Genomic DNA, 16,662 nt, shown 5'->3' on the forward strand with positions numbered 1-16,662 from the left:
ATAACAAATAAATGCTTTCGCAATCACTCAAAGTAAAAACAAAGAGGGCAATATTTATGTATTTAATCTTAAATATTTAATATACTTATATCAATTTTAATCATGACACGTGAATCATAGTGTGTTAATTAAAAGTGAAAACAAGAATTTAATATAAAATAAATAATATGTAAAAGATTAACATGTCTTTATTTAATTGGAAACAACCATATTAAATATATAAAGCTGAATATATATATATATATATATATATTCTAAACAAATAAACTAATAGAAGTTGGGTCTCATGAAGAGGATTAGTCCCTCACAATCAGTGAAATCGAAGTTCAAATCCTTACCATGAGAGATGTACACATTTTAATGTTTGACTATGCTTTAAACATAATTGTTCCCAATGACAGAGTATCCATAAGTAAAAAAAAAAAAGATATATATATATATATATATAACTTTATTTAGTTTTGCTAAAGTTAAAGAGACTATATTGATGGAGCAGATTTAACAAAATGAACTAGTTCCTTGTAATGTGACGAATTAAGATTTAAATTTTTACTGAAAAATGTGCTTATATTTATGCTATGATTGGTAAGAAAGAAAAGTAAGGAAAACAAAAAAGTAGGGGGAAGTAGCATTTTCCCTTGGCTATGGAGAGAAAAGTGAAAGGAAAATAAAATGTAAGACCCATATATTCTTACCTCAAACAATTCTCTCCCAATATGAAAATTTTGAAAAGAACATTTTATTTTTAAATTTACCTACCAATCTCCAAATTTTAAATTTAAAGTTTAGTTACCTTTTGATCATGGACTTTTATTAAATAAATGGTATATTCAATTTTTAGATTAATTAGACAAGTGTTAATTTTAAATTTTTGGTTTCAAAATTTTAAGATTATCACACACACACAATAATCTAATAAATAAAATTATAAATTAGATAAAAAATTTATAATTATGTTTTTATTCAATCAATAATGAATGATAGAAATTATTATTATATATATAATATGTTAGAATATTAAATTTTATTATATATAAATATTTTTTAAAATAATAAAATTATTTTTGATCATATAAAATTAGTAACTTTTTTTTTCTCTTTCTATTTTCTCTTGGTCAACTAAATATAATGGAAAAAAATTACACCCATTTACTTTTATATTCTCTTTATTTTCTCTTGTTTCATTTTCTCTTGGAAGTCAAGCACACTATAAATGCTTGGCCGCGCCTCGAGTAAGACTACTTAAAAAAAAAAATTAAAGAGACTATTCTCTTTTTTTAAAACTTACATTTTAATGTAATATTTAACATATGTTAAAGATTCTAAATTATTTAATTGATTTAATCAACATTATGTTAAAAATTAAAAAATTATTAATTTGTCAACATAATTTGATTGACTTTGCTCTTCAATTTAAAGAATTTTAAATATATATGATAATATTTAAATAAAAATTTAAAATTTATTATATTAAAATTAAAGTATAATTTATTACCATCAAAATTAAAGTATAATAGGTTTAAAGAAGATGTGCACAATTCTTTTTTCAACTTCATATGAGATTTTAATTTAATTTTACAAAATGACTTTTTAAGGCATGGTCATGCACAATTGAGTGTTTTCTAAAAAAGATGGAGAATGAATATATATGATAGGCGTATTAACCATATTTTAGAAAATATTTTTTTACCCATCAAACATTGCATAAATATGAGAACTACTCTAAATGAATATTTAAATTTTAGTTCATTATGTTATGAGAGACAAATCCCTCCTACAATATTGTCATTTTTTTTACAAAAAATATTATTCAGACAATATAAGACACATCAAATTTATTAAATACAGGTATCCCAATAATTCAACACAAGCCTAGCATATTTGCAACTAAATAATATTGTTATTGAATCATTTTCATAAGTAATTCAAAATAAGGCTCAACTCGAACAATTCACACATCACAGTTAGTTGAACCAACCCAAATCAATAAACAAAACAATATAAATATAAATAATTGATCACAAATCCAAAAGAAGGCAAGAAAGAAAGATCCTAGGCCATGGTAAAAATAAGGAAAAATATAATCTTTAGTATTTATAATTTTATCGAGTTTTATTTTTAGTTTTTATAATTTTTTTAGTATTTTCAGTCCTTATAATTTCAAAAAAATTGAGTGACTTTTATTTTTCAAATCTTTATAATTTCAATTTTTCAGTGGTTTCACTGAAAAAAAAAAACTAAAAGCAAATCAAATGAAACTATAAAGATAAGAGATCATGTTTTCCTTAAAAATAATAACATTGTTATAGAATATAGAATGCCTACTCCTGTGGCTGTTTATGATTTTGATTTTTGGGTTTTTTGAAATTTGATTTTCTTAGTTAATCCATCTTCCCGTTAATTCAAGTCAAATTAGAATCAATGCACCATTTTGTCAAGTTGTTTGGAGAAAATGAGTTAGGGTGATTTTAGGGCAAACATGACAAGGGTAATCTTGGCTAAAAAATATCATTATCAAAGATAGTTTCGTCCACAAAATTTTCATCCTTAGTCATGAATTTCCTCTCCCATAGATTATGGACGGAGTAGACATTCTCTTAAACCTTGTTTGATTCAAGAAGAGAAGGGAGGAAAGTGGATGGAGGAAAAGGGAGATGAAGGGAGAGGAGGAAAAGGAAGGGGAGGAGGGCGAAGCCCTTCCCTTGCAAGAGCAAGGAGGACTCCCTTTCACTTGTTTGGTAAAGTAGAGAAATTTTTCCTCCTCTCCCCCTCAACCACAACCAAACAAAACCTCAAATGTAGAACATTCAATTCAACACCCTTGTTTTTCTCTCTATTTTCTTCACTTAGCGATGTTCAATTTGGACCCGTCTTGATTGACTTAATATCATCCTGATCGTATCGGGACGAGTTTTGTCTTGGCCCAAAAATAATCAGGATGAGACTTTACGAGGCGAGAAAGGAAAGAAGTTTGAGATAGGACGGGACATGGGATTACCATTGAGACGTTCCATCCCCTCCCGAATATTATATATATTATTTTTTATTTTAAATATATTAATTATATTAATATAATATATACTTATATTAATTATATCAATTATAATTTAAATACTTACAATTCTTATTTAAAACTAAAGTTTTTTTAATTGATAATTTTAATGATATGGAGTAAACACAGCAATATCTTTCTTTATAATTTATTAATTATATTAATATAATTTATTCTTATATTTATCTATTTAATAACTTTTATTTATAATTTATTTCTTACTTTATTTTTAGAAGAGTAATTAACTTAGTACATCTCCACTAAAGTAGAAGAACAATGATTTGATGTTTGCATGACTTGCCTGTTATTATTACTCTTATAGCATAAATATCACTTATATTTGCCATTATAATGTGTAGTTATGATTAATATAATTCAATAATTGACTTTAAATTGTTGTAATTTATGTACTTGTATTGTTTTGATTTTAAACTTAATAAATTATATGATTTAAAATTTTAATGGATGTTATTATCTAAATTTTTTAATATTATTTTATTTATCGAGATGGTAGGACATTTTAATTTTATCTCAATCTCATCTTGACTTCTAATAAAATGAGACGAGATATGAGAGTAAAATTTAGTTTCAATTTTTTTTTCCCGTGTCCGTCCGTGAACGCTCCTACCTTCACCCGTTCCCATGCCCGTTCCTCCTCGCTAACCAATGCCTAGCACCAAACGCGGCCTTGCGAGATCCCATTGCTCGCTCCTGAAAGGCTATTAAAAATCCGAAGGCCACATAAAGTTGGGGCTCGCTCAACGCAAAGTCTCTCGGAAATTGGCGCCTTCGCTTTTTAAATTAGCTCATTCCTACATTCTGTGACTAGCGTTGTCTTTGCTCGTTCGCTCTCAATCACAGGCGCGAAAAACCTGGTAGGAATCCTCAAGAAGGAAGGATGATACTGAGAACTCCACCTCCGAAGAGGTCGCGCGGCGAATCAAGGCCGCCGGAGAGCCCTCAGGTTGTGGCGGATGGCCAGCTCGTTATCTACGAGGATCCGCCGGTGCCGGAGTCATCGCAGGAGCCGTCCGTTTCCGAGCACATGCTTTGCACATATCAGTGCCGTCAAATGGTTTGTCAGTTTTGGCTTTCAAGTGAAGTTTTATCGCAATTTTTTTTTTTTGATTTCATAGTTCGGTGGCAATTATTTATTTATTGCAGGTTAAAGCGGATTTTCTAGACGCCTTAAGCAAAGCTGAGAAGCAGGCTCGTGAATATCAATCTAAGCTGGAGACTTTGAATGAGAATTTCGACAAAGTTGGTTGGTAGATGTTTCTTGAAATGTCTTTCGATTTTAAACTTTTGTAGACTAAAGGTTTAGTAACACATCACTGAATATATGGTGGGGGAAAAAAACAGAGAGAGAAAGACAGAATGCATTGCTGAATGTATGTTTTAATTTAAAATTTTCACTTGCTATGCCGATTGCTGCATACACCTTTTCCTTATTTCTTGGAATTCATTTTTCATATAATGTTATTGGTAGATTTTTCATACCTTCTCTTATTTGACTCAGTGTTAATTATTTCAGAGTCTGAGAGGAAGAAATATCTGGATCAGCTCTTATATGTTGAACAGGAACTTGCTGCTGCAAAAGGGCGTGAACAGGCACTACAAGAGCAGCTTCTGAAGGAGGTCTCAGATTCGCAAGATAGATTGAGAAAGCAAATACAATTGAACGGTGAACTTCAGGTGTGTCCGGTCAAAAAAAAGAAAAAAAAAAAAACTTCAGTTGTGCTTTACACAATCACACACGCAGAAACTCAATGAGATGGCAGCTGAGAAATAAATTTTATTTCTTCGGCTCAATGAAGGATGGAGTCTGAAAAAAATGTTGGGGGGGATTATAATTTCTAAAGGCTTGAGGGGGCAAATAATAATTTTTGGGGGACAATACTAGATTACATACCTGCCTACATACATACATCTACGGACTTTTCAAATGGGTGATTGCCCCCTTTTGTTAGTACGTAGGTCTGTCCCTGGTCTCAATGTATTCTCACAGCGAAGAGTGAGCTTAGCTGGATTACTTACATGTCTGTAAGTCCACCAAATGATGAATTAGATGTCAAATTATTTTATCTTCTCTTTTAAAATTTACTTCGAATATGAAGTGAAGTAGCGTTCTTTTTTTTTTTGGCTTGGATTTGGAAACTCAAACATGTAACTTTCAAACTCAAGCTGAAGCCAAGCCCTCATACTGGATTTTTGGACTCAGTTTGGTTTCATCCTTCTTTTCTCTGATCCTGAGTCATTCTTGATATCTTTCTTCAAAGTTGAGTTCTGAAGTTGAATTTATTCCAAATTGATTTAGATTGCATTCTTCTTCTATGAACCCAGATTAAATGTTTTTTACATTGTACAAAATTCTTGGTCAATTGGAAAATGTAGATTCAATGAACTGTGATAGATTTTAATGATAGTGGATAATATATTGTCTTTGGGTTCTACACAGCAAGGATTAGGAAAAGAATGAAATAGGTGGGGAAAGGGACATATAATAGTTAAGAAAAAAATATAGTTGGTGATAATCTAAATTTACCAATAAGGTTTATCATTCGACTTTAAGTTTTGAAGCAATATGGGTGCTTACAGCTGGGCATTACCTCAAACTAAATTAAATTTTGTGCTAATGCGTAAGGTTTTTTCTTGATTCTTACCATCCAACCTTGCTACTTCTCTGCTTGGGTTACAGTGATAATCCCCTTTTCAAATGGAATTTAGGTAAAGCTCCAAACTGAGACAAACCTTCGTATGAAAGCTGTGTCTCATGCGGCTTCAGCAGAAGAGAAAGCAACCTCTTTAGATGGGAAGCTAGGCCATCTATCGGAGAGCATAGAGAGGGAAAAAAAGCGTCTTCATGATGAGCATTCGCAGCTGCAAAGTGACTCAAAGCTCTCTGTCTCTAGAATAACTGCAAACGTGAGTTGTTATTTGTTGTTTATTGTGAGGCTGAATTGGCCACTTACAGGTATCGGCTGTAGCTCAATTTGCTTAACTTATTTGTTGTAGCTGGAACGAATGGAATGCAGAGCTAATAATGCTGAGAATGAAGCACAGCTGCTTAAAGACCAGCTGGCTCACCTTAGGAAGCAATTTGATGAGGTTTGGAAGTCTGTCTTATTGCATACTGGCTTTTATTGTCCGTTTAGTATTTTCTATAAACTATGTTTTGCTTTCTCAATGATGCTAAATATTCCTTTGTATTGAGCCCTGAAAACTAGCTGAAGGATTTCTGGCCGATATTTTTGTTGGCTTTTGTTCATGTATCTTGTATGAGGTAGGTGTCATATTTCTATTTCCAGTGGAGTTGTAATAGCACTACTTGATGGTTTATGTTCCAGTGTTTGCGCCAGAAGAGTGAAGCTGAGAAAAAGCTATCAACTTTGACTTTTCAAGAAGCCAATTCATCAAATAATGATTCTTTGATTAAACATCTGCAAGAGGAGCTTCGGAACTATGTATGTTGGTTCTCATTTTATGTGTCGTTTCCCTTTTCAATTGTGTTTATTGTGTTGCAAAGTTGTATAACTATAAATTGATGCATGGAACAATTACAATTGTAACTCAAACATGGATGATGGGAAAATTTTGTTGACATCGTTTGAATACCAAACAGAAAATACACTTGGTTGGCTTATTCTAGGCCCCACCCTTTCTTTTTGGATGTTTCTAAATTGGTGCCAATCTCACTTTTCCACTCAAATAGCATAGGAGCATCTCCTAATTACAAAAGAGTAAAATCAATTCCTAGCTGCTTAAGACACACCTAAAGTAGCTCTTTATAAGACTAGGAAATAACAGTAATTAAAAAAATATTAATAAATAAAACATCCTTAAATCATTTAAAGAGGGTAAATGGAGTAATTAGTGGCTTAGGGGCTTAGTGGCTAGGGTAACATGGCTGCCTCTTTTCCATGATTCCTGCTTTCCTTGCTACCCACTTTTCCTCTCTGCTGTGACTGTTCCAAACCACCAAACTGATTATGGTCCCCTTCCTTCACTTGTCAATTAGATTAGGTGATTACTGATATCTTATTGTACCACACGGGTACCAAATTTATTTCCCTAGCACACACACATATAAATAGGGAGCCTGGCCAAATAAGTGAATGCCTATCACTTGCTTCTCTCTATCACTTTCCTCTGTGGTAAGCTTAAGCCTTTTTTTGGTTTTATTTTAATTTCAATTTTGTGCCTTGGCATGCATTCTATAGCATATACTTGGCCCTCTGCTGGTCGTTGGTGAATCTAGTGTGTGTGGTTTATAACTAGAATATGGAGAGCACCAACAGAAGATTGGGTAGGGACTTGGTCCAATTGGGCTGGTTTGGACAGTGGAGTTCACAATACTATTCACGTATGAGTTGGGATAATTGTTACATTCACCCTTCAACTCAGAATTTGGTGTAGCTCTAAATTTTTTTTAACACAAGGCTATGGCGAACCATACAAAGGATTAGTTCAGGTGATTATGACCTTGTAAACTATCACCTTTATTCATATACAAAGCTCTCTGCATTCATGTCAAGGAGTACAACAAAATCTCTCACAGAGGAGCGAGCATTGTTTGCCTGCTAGTTAGCATACTTATTAGCTTCCCTATAAACATTGCCCGCCAATCACCTATGGTCAAGCACTGGTTCAATTCTGATCATTGCACTGAGACTGAGTCCCTGGTCATGCAAAATATAGACATTAACTAGTCAACTGTTGGTTGTTTTGAAAGTTATGTAGTGGCAAAAACGTGATTTGGATTCCATGATGATGTGCAATGTACATGTGTACAGTTGGTTTACAAGGCTGGTGTTTCTCATTCATTTTATTTGAAGATGTTTTTTCCTGTGCTTCCTGCTTGGTGTTTTTTCTCTCTCTTCCATTTGCAAACTTATTTTCATTCCTGAGTTAATGAAGATGACGGATAATGAATAAACCTGTTTACTAAGCAAATACTATATCTCACTGGAATTTCTTTCACCTGTAATTATCTGAATCTTGAAATCTGAACCAGGCCCTGTTTATCTTGACATTTTAGGAATCTGAAGTAAGGGAAGCAAGAAAGCTAAAATCGTGTTTTCAGGACAATGAGCTTTTGAAAGAGAAGTTATTGGAGGAAAAAAACCGTAGAGAAAGGGCAGAGTCAGAACTATCTAAACTACAGGAAGTCCAGCTAAGTAAGGAGAAGTTAGAAAATCAATTGTCATCATGGAAACTGATGATTAAGGACATTCCTGGTGTCTCAAGTCTTGAGGATGTACCTCTGAAGTTTGCTGCTTTACAGAAGTACGATAGTAGCTATAGTTTCTTGTGCATATGACTGTATATTGATAGGTTACTTTCGGAGCTGTTGGAAACACAGTCAATACTATTGATTTTTTATTTATTTATAAAAACTTTATTTGGGGGTTACACATGCTAGTGGACAAACTCACTGCACAAATGTGAATTTTGAAGGTCTGCTACAACTTTTGGTGCACCCTTGCTACATCCTCTTACAATTAGGTCCTACTCAATGGGTGCCTCTTTAACTTTTTGTTTTTTAAATTATTGTAAACTATTGTTTGTGAGAGGATGCACCAAACTTGCAGGCTTGCAGCAGACATTCAAAGTCCACAAACGTGCACACAATTCATGGTTTTTTCCTAAAGAAAATGGAAAATATAAGTATTCAAGGATGTGTTCCCCAAGACTTGTCTTTGTGTTTTTTTATAAGGTAATTTGCAGTACCTACTGATATACTCCCTCTATTTTCAAATATTAGAGAAAACAACCAATTTACACAGTTTAAAAAGTTGGTTAAGTATAATAATTATTTCTGAAATTAAAAAAATTTGGACTAAATTATCTATGTAATTAATAAAACAAATTTGTCTAGTGAAAATAAACATGGACTTTATGAAGGACAATTTAGAAAAAAATGTGATAAATACTTTTTGAAATTTGTAGTTTTGCTTATAAATAAAAACAAAGAGACACATGGTAGTTTTTCTTATATTTGAAAATGAAGGGAGTGTGCCAGTTTGAACGTGATGAGTCTATGTTGGATGTCAGCAAGACTTGGGCAGGAGCTCTTTGTGACGAGATTAAATTCTAGATTTACATGTTAAGCAAGCACATAGTTTTTATTGACTGATATTTTTATCAATGCAGAGAGATCATTGATAGCACAATGAAGGAGGGTGAAGGAAATGCCCGCTTGAAACAATTGGAGGTGGCACTGGATGCTGCGGAGATTGGTAAGCAAAATGCTGAAACTGAGGCTGCGTTGGCCAAAGAGAAGGCAGAATCATTGAAATCAGAGATTAAACAGATTGAATTAATGGTCAGTTTTTCATTGGAAAGTTGGTATTGCATTATAATAAATGCTCAGAGTGTTTTTTTTCCTGCATAAATAATGATACTTCTTTTCATTAGTCTACATGGTTGCCATCAATATTTTGTTATATATGTCAGCAAATTTTAGCAGTGTTGCCTCTTTTTTAAACAGTAAGTACCAAATTGATAATTGATGCAAACTAAAGAGATTAAATTGATAAAAATTAAACTTGAGGGACTAAATTGATAAATGAGACAAGTTTGAAGGACTAAAAGTTTCATTATCCCTAACATAGAACTAATTTACTATGCATTTAGAATTAACATACCAATTGTCAAAAGACTTCATGGCTTGTCAAAAGTTAAAACTTCCAAACTCCCTTGCTTATTGATCTCTCTTAATGTGCTATGTAACAAGGTGCACAATTTATTTTCCAGTTGCAGCCCAAACCAGAAAATCATTAAATCAATAAAACGACCTTGTAAAAAACTATAGAACCTGATAAAACTCTTTGGCAACCTTGGTCTTTTGGCCTTTTTCTAAGATGTAACTTTATATATCAGTACAAGGTGATGCGAGCTTGGATTTTGGATATTTGGGAACGAACATAACGAATGTGTGATTTTGATGAAAAAAAACTGATATAGGATGCAAAGAAAATTAAAAATTTTCTGAATATCTCTGAAGTGTAACCTTAATTTGACTGAAGTTCTGATTACATGCAACTGAAGTGAGAACTTTTTATCTTAATTAGGCTCAAATTTCTTTATTGATAACTCTTAAGCAAATCTTAAATTACTGTAATTATTTAATACTTAATTATGGAATCTATATGTTCCAAACCAAACAATAATTGCACCAATAAATAATAATTCTTTGATATTATCCTGCATCATAAACCTATGAAATGAAGCATCTAGTTATTAAAGGGATTAGTGTACTTTATGGCCTCTGATCTCTTAATTTAATGAACAGAACAAGTCAAGATGGTGCAACCAACTTCTGCTACTGCAATGAAGCAATGGGTTTAATAATTATATGAGGGCTATAATACTGTTTCCCTTTTCTTGAATGTTAAGTATGTTGCTGTTGTGCTTGGACTTGGTTGTCACCAGGCATCACAATTTTGAAAAGCAGACTGGACTAGCTAGTTTGACTAGAAAATTAGTGAACCAGTGGTTGGTTTGGCTCAGAATATAACGGTGCATTGACAAAAATGAAAACCGGTCAAAAACTAGTGAAAACTAAATAAATTGGTAGTTCAACTGGTTTGTTCAATTTAAAACTAAGAACATTTTGTTTTTTGAAAAATCTGAGAGCATTTATCAGATGAGAAGAATCAAAGGTCATAGAATCTGGAGAAGAAAATAAGAATCATAAAAAGTCAGAGAAGAAGAATGTAGGGAAAATATAACTTTGGGTTCCTGCACTTTTCTTGAGTTTTGCTATAGGTCCCTGCACTTTTTTTTTTTTCAGTGTTCCAAGTCTTTATACTTTTTTTTTGTCTGTACCTTAGGTCCCTCCACGAGCAGTGTTATGGGGACTTAAGGTGTAGTGCTTGTTTGGATAGTTTCTATAATTGATTATTTGTACGGAAAATCATGTTTTGATTAAAATTATCCAAACACTCATTTTTATATAATCAATTATTTGCCTCAAATAGCGTTTTGCTTTAAGCTGACCTCCTTAGCTTTTCAATTTCAATTATGGCTGTTGAAGCATTTATTATTTTTTTGGCATTTCCAAATGTAGGCATTCATGCTCTATCACATTGGCATTTTGCACAAGTAGTACCCAATATACCCTTGGCATTTCTTGGCTCATAATTTATGACATTGCGAGGCTTCATAACATCTTCTTAGCATTCAAATATATCCCATGCATTCATTTTGTTAAATAATTTAATAAATATTAAACATATCACTATTATATTTTTTTGTTAAATAAATCAAAATAAATTTAATAATATGAAAAAAATTAATCATTTGTTATATATAACTGAGTTATAACTATAAGGAGTGAGTTATAATAAGTTAAACTTCAGCGATTGAATTACAACCAAGTCAAAATTTGAGGAATCAAATGATTAATTATCTCATATACTGCATGCAATTTTATCAATATTTACCCTAAAATTCATGTCTTTTATTGTAATTTGTTCATTTAAAATTGATTTTAATTAAAATTATAATCAATGTCAAAAAATATCATCCAAAAGCTATCACATTATAACATAATCAATTATTGTAAGAATCTATTCTATTAATCACTTTTTTTCATAATCAATTATACTCAACTGAAATCCAAACGGGTCCGTAGATGGAGAAAAGTGTAGGGACCTGGAATATCAAAGAAAAAGTGTAGGGGCTTATAGCAAAACTTGAGCAAAGTGCAGGGACCTAAAGTTGTGTTTTCCCAAGAATATATCATATTAGATGTGGCATACGTGACGATGTTTCCTTTTGTTTGAACACTAGAATGATTGATGAGAGAAGAATGATAGATTTGAGAAGATGGTGGAAGAAGGATGAAGAAAGAAAGAAATTTTGCAACCCATAGAGGAATAGATTAAAATAGAAATTTTAATTTTTGTACTAAATTAATGTTTTATTAGTTGTAATTTTTTTATTAGAATTTTGTTCTGATATTTCATATAAAATAATTAACTGTATTACTATTAGTATTTATTTGTCATCTTAAAATTTTGGCATATGAAATTATAGAAGTATATGTATCTATTTATTTGATGTTCGGTTCGACCATTGTTAGACTAATGAACCATGAACCAGTGCTCTTACATGTTCAATGACCGGCATAGTTTTCACTTTTCATAACATTTCTTGTCATTAATATTGTTGAAAGTTTTGACTCTGTTAAATTTGTTCTAGCTTCTGTTTGAGGATGATACTTGTGATGATGTTTCTGGGATTGTTATTCATGCGGTATGTTATGGAAAGCGTTTGTTATTGGGACACATATGGTAAAATGGTAGATATGTGTTGGTTGGTGGGCATGTTGTTTTTCATTTTTGGGTGTAGGTGTTTTGACATCTATAGTCTATTGTGAGTGAACTGTTTCAGTTGTGTGCTTTTATATAGTATTTATTGTGAACTGCAGCTTGCTATTGTTACTGAGGAAAGAGACAAATTAAGAAATGCCACCAGTTTGAAGAGTGACAAAGCTGGGGATGTGCTGGCAAGTTCTAATCTTGTTCAGGTTGCATTTCATCCCTTTTTGGGTATCATTCTCAATGTTTCTTTGTTTGCCATTGGATTGATTGGTTTTTGCACGCAGGATCTTGAATCTTCTCTTGCAAAAAGAGATGGCTGTATAAAGGAACTAGAAAGTACCTTATTAGAACAGAGAGCTGTTAATAATCGACAGCATGAGGAAATAAAGCTACTTAACGGGAAGTTAAATAGCGAAGCTAGAAGAATAAAGTCATTGGAGAGGGAGAGCGATAGGCTTCGTTCAGAGATTACTCTATTGGAGGCAAAGGTAGGTGTGGGATACACTTTGGCAGATACATGGATTTATTTGTCATTGAACATTTTTTTCATGTGTGTGGAATATAAATTTATGGTTATTTTAGCTTTTTAATGATCATATCCCGTATATGTCTTTTTATATTCTTTTATCATTACTGAACCATCAATGGAGTGATGCAAATGCTTTTTTTTATGACCAAACTGGTTCTTCATTGGAGGTTGCAGAATTAATTGAGAATTTATGCTGCTACTGACAGGGGTAGAGAGAATAGTTTAATCATATATATGACAGATAGACTTGGAAAGGGGAAATTTTTGGGTATGTCTCACCTAGTTTGCAAGATGAGGCTTATGTCTTTGTGGAGTATGGGGAAATGCTGAACAATAATGATTTTCTTACTTATCAATGCTTCCCATAAAGTACTGAAACGGGCTATTTTTGTTTTTGCTGGATAGCTGTTACACAGTTCATCTTATAAAGCTGTCCAGCTTTTACTATTCATCCTACTATTTAACTATTTGCATTTTGCTTTTCCTTCTATAGTTGGGCCATGGTGATTATTCTGCTGCAAATACAAAAGTTCTGCGAATGGTGAATACTCTTTCTGTAGAGAATGAGGCCAAACAAACCATAGAAGCATTACAAACTGAGCTGCAAAAAACAAAAGAGAAGTTAAAAGCTGTTGAAGAATTGAAGAATCAATCAGGTAATGAACCTTGTTAATGACGGGCAGTGAAATAAAGATTTTTTTTTTTGGGAGAAATACAAATGAAATTAATTATTTCCTAAGTCCCATTTACGTGTCAAACTTATCTATTTACAAGTGGCTAAGACGTGTGGGTAATTTTTTTATTTTTATTTGGAACTTGTATGTAATTCTCCCTTTTTTTGGGACAAAGAGTGAATATAAAGATTTAATTATGTTTGAAAGAGATTTGTTATGTTAGCCAGTATTTGATGGGGGATGTTTTGTCATTTTCTATTGTTGCTCTGCTTGCATGCACGCACATTGAGTGTCTAGCTCTTTTCATTTGTTCCTTTTGAACATCTGGCTTGAGTATGAAACAGATTCTGCTTGTATATGAGATATTGAAGAGATTATAAAAGTGAAAATGACAATTAGGGACTCCAAAAGAACATTAATGACAATTACAAACCCTAAATTATTAAAATCTCAATAATAGACTATTGTCCTTACTTGCAATTAAAAAAAAAGTGAATAGTTTGTTGAGAAATTAACAAAATATACTTGGGGTTATTTGTAATGTTAGTTGGGAATTTAATAAATTCAGTTGTGAATCTCAATTTTTTGTTGTCAATATACATATAAACCACTTTGGAAATCTAGAAAATACATTTGGAATTATTTGTAATATTAGTTGGGAACTTATGAGAGTTCAGTTGTGAATCGTAAGCTAATTGCTTGTGATTTTTTTGCTGTCAATATGTAGATAAATTGCTTGGGAAATCTACAAAATGCACTTGGATTATTTGTAACGTCAGTTGATAATTTATGGGAGTTAGTTGTGAATTACAAGTCAAATGCTGTGATTTTTTGTTATCGCTTGGAAAATCAACAAAGATACTTGAGAATCTTTGTAATGCTAATTTGGAATTTACAAAGTCCATTGTGAATCTCAAGCCAACTAACAAAAATAATTTATTGCAAGTAAGGACTGAGGACTATGATCTGTTATTGGGATTTCAATAATGCAGGGTCTGTAATTGTCATTAATGTTCTTATGGGGTCTCTAATTGTCATTACGGGGTCTCTAATTGTCATTTTCCCTTATAAAAATGCTGTAGTGTTTATGTATTGAGCTACTTGAAAATGTAGTGTACAATCTAATAAATTAACAAGTCAATTCACAATGACCATGTATGGAAAATCAAACTCACATAAAAAAGGCACTCATAAGAACATAATCTTCTTTAAACCACAACATCAAGTACTTAAATTATATAAAAAAGTGTTTAAGTTTTGAGTCTATAGTTTTATAGTAAGATATCTACATTAAAGAAGCTTAGCACTGAAATCTCATTTTCACATTAAATGATGATCTTATTTGAACAGCAGAGGGGATAAATATGGGGACATTGGTCACACAAGTACCAGAGAACTTCTATGATACACATGGAAATCATGCGATATAAACTGAATGTTTTCTTTCTTTAAATCATAGGAGTCCTAAACTCATCTAGCACCCTCCCTCGAGCTGGGAAGTAGATGTAAATCATTTTCAATTTGAATTTAGTTTGTTCTAAGTTTACTTTGGCCAAAGTCTGTGCAAGAACTTGAGCAACTTGGGTCTTTGTAGTGGCATAGGCAAATTCAGTATCCTAAATCCACCTTTTCCTTGATGAAGTGGTGATTTGATTTACCCATTGCTTTATTCAATCATGTTGAGCTTGATTCTTCGGCATTGTTAGTGGTCTAGCATCATTGAACTAATTAGCCAAGTCATCACCGTGTGACTCTAGGCACGATTCCTACTACGTAGGAGGAGCCCTGCTAAGAAGAGTACTTTGAAGATGGGATAATTAAAACAAAGAAAAATAAACCTATGTTTACAAGTGAAATGAAATTTCCTGTTTATTTCAGTGGTGTGGCTTCTTGATCCTTTTAGTGAGACTTCATCTGTGATGAGAATTTTCTAAATGAAATGAGTGTTTCAAATGTACTATGGGGTTGTATCATGAGCTTGTCAACAGTTTAGTGATAATTTTTGAATATATTAATATTTGCCTCATAATTATTTACTGTTCAGGTGAAGCTGGAAGATTGGTGTAGATAACATATCAGATAAGCTAACACAATTGAAAGAACAGATTGCTACTCTTGAGAAAGAGAAGAAAGGTTGGTGATTTAATAAGTTGCTACTTGCTCCTTTATGGGTTGTAGATACGAAATTCAAAATGATTCTGGAATAACTGAAATGCTGAATTATCAACAGATACAAAACAGTGTTTGCAGACAGAATTTCAGTTTTCAGGAGGCATGCTGTGAACTTTTTGGTTACAAGGTCTATGATTTAATGTTGTTTATTTGCTTTAGCAGATAACTAATCCCTCTACCTAGTTTTATTTGTCTTTCTTTCTAATTAGGTTTCTTCCATTAAAAAAATGTTGGCAGATTGTGATGGACGAACACCAGCGGTCAAATGGAATCCCGGTGACTCGATTTACCCTGCAATCAATTATGCTCAAAGTGATGAAGAGAACTTGAATTTGAATACGAGTCAGGAATACCAACATTTTGGTAAGTCATTTAATTCTGATTTGAGTTCATAATTATAGCGTTGGAATTGTATCCTTGGGATTTTCTGTGGTATAAGTGTATAACTTATTAAATTTTATATGATTTCAGTAATTATAAAAAAAGCATAGATTGATTTTCAAAGATCCAGTGGTGATTCAATAATATCTTTTGAATCCTTTCAAATGTGTAGCATGACTTTTATTTTTTTCCGTCAATGTAACAGGCAAACGATTACACATCACAGCCTGATATATCCCGTCAGGTAAGGAGGTTTCTAGTATTTTTGTCACTTTTATTTCTTGTACATCCTTTGAAGGTGGAAGATCTCGGACAGTCATTTCTTTAATCTTGTACAGAAATAAGATCAGGTTCCTTTTTTATTTTGTCTCTTTTGTACATGATTAGGTTTGGTTCAGTCTTAGTGGTTACTTCTTGGTTTTATATTTCAACCAAGTGCTAAAAATCAAGCCAGTCATTAAATCAGTTAGTTATTGGTTCAAGTGTTAATGGTCAAAGCTATAGTCTAACTATGATCAAACTGGT

At 32.3% G+C, this 16,662-nt stretch overlaps 1 pseudogene; it reads left to right on the top strand.

The window, feature by feature from the left end:
* Window positions 1-3,676: 3,676 nt before the first annotated feature.
* On the top strand, window positions 3,677-16,021 carry LOC129299053 (mitotic spindle checkpoint protein MAD1-like; annotated as a pseudogene).
* The last annotated feature ends 641 nt before the right edge of the window (window positions 16,022-16,662 follow it).

Source organism: Prosopis cineraria, unplaced genomic scaffold (genome assembly GCF_029017545.1).
Source record: "Prosopis cineraria cultivar Desert tree isolate PC_DT_omini unplaced genomic scaffold, ASM2901754v1 PC1018, whole genome shotgun sequence".
Lineage (NCBI taxonomy): Eukaryota > Viridiplantae > Streptophyta > Magnoliopsida > Fabales > Fabaceae > Prosopis > Prosopis cineraria.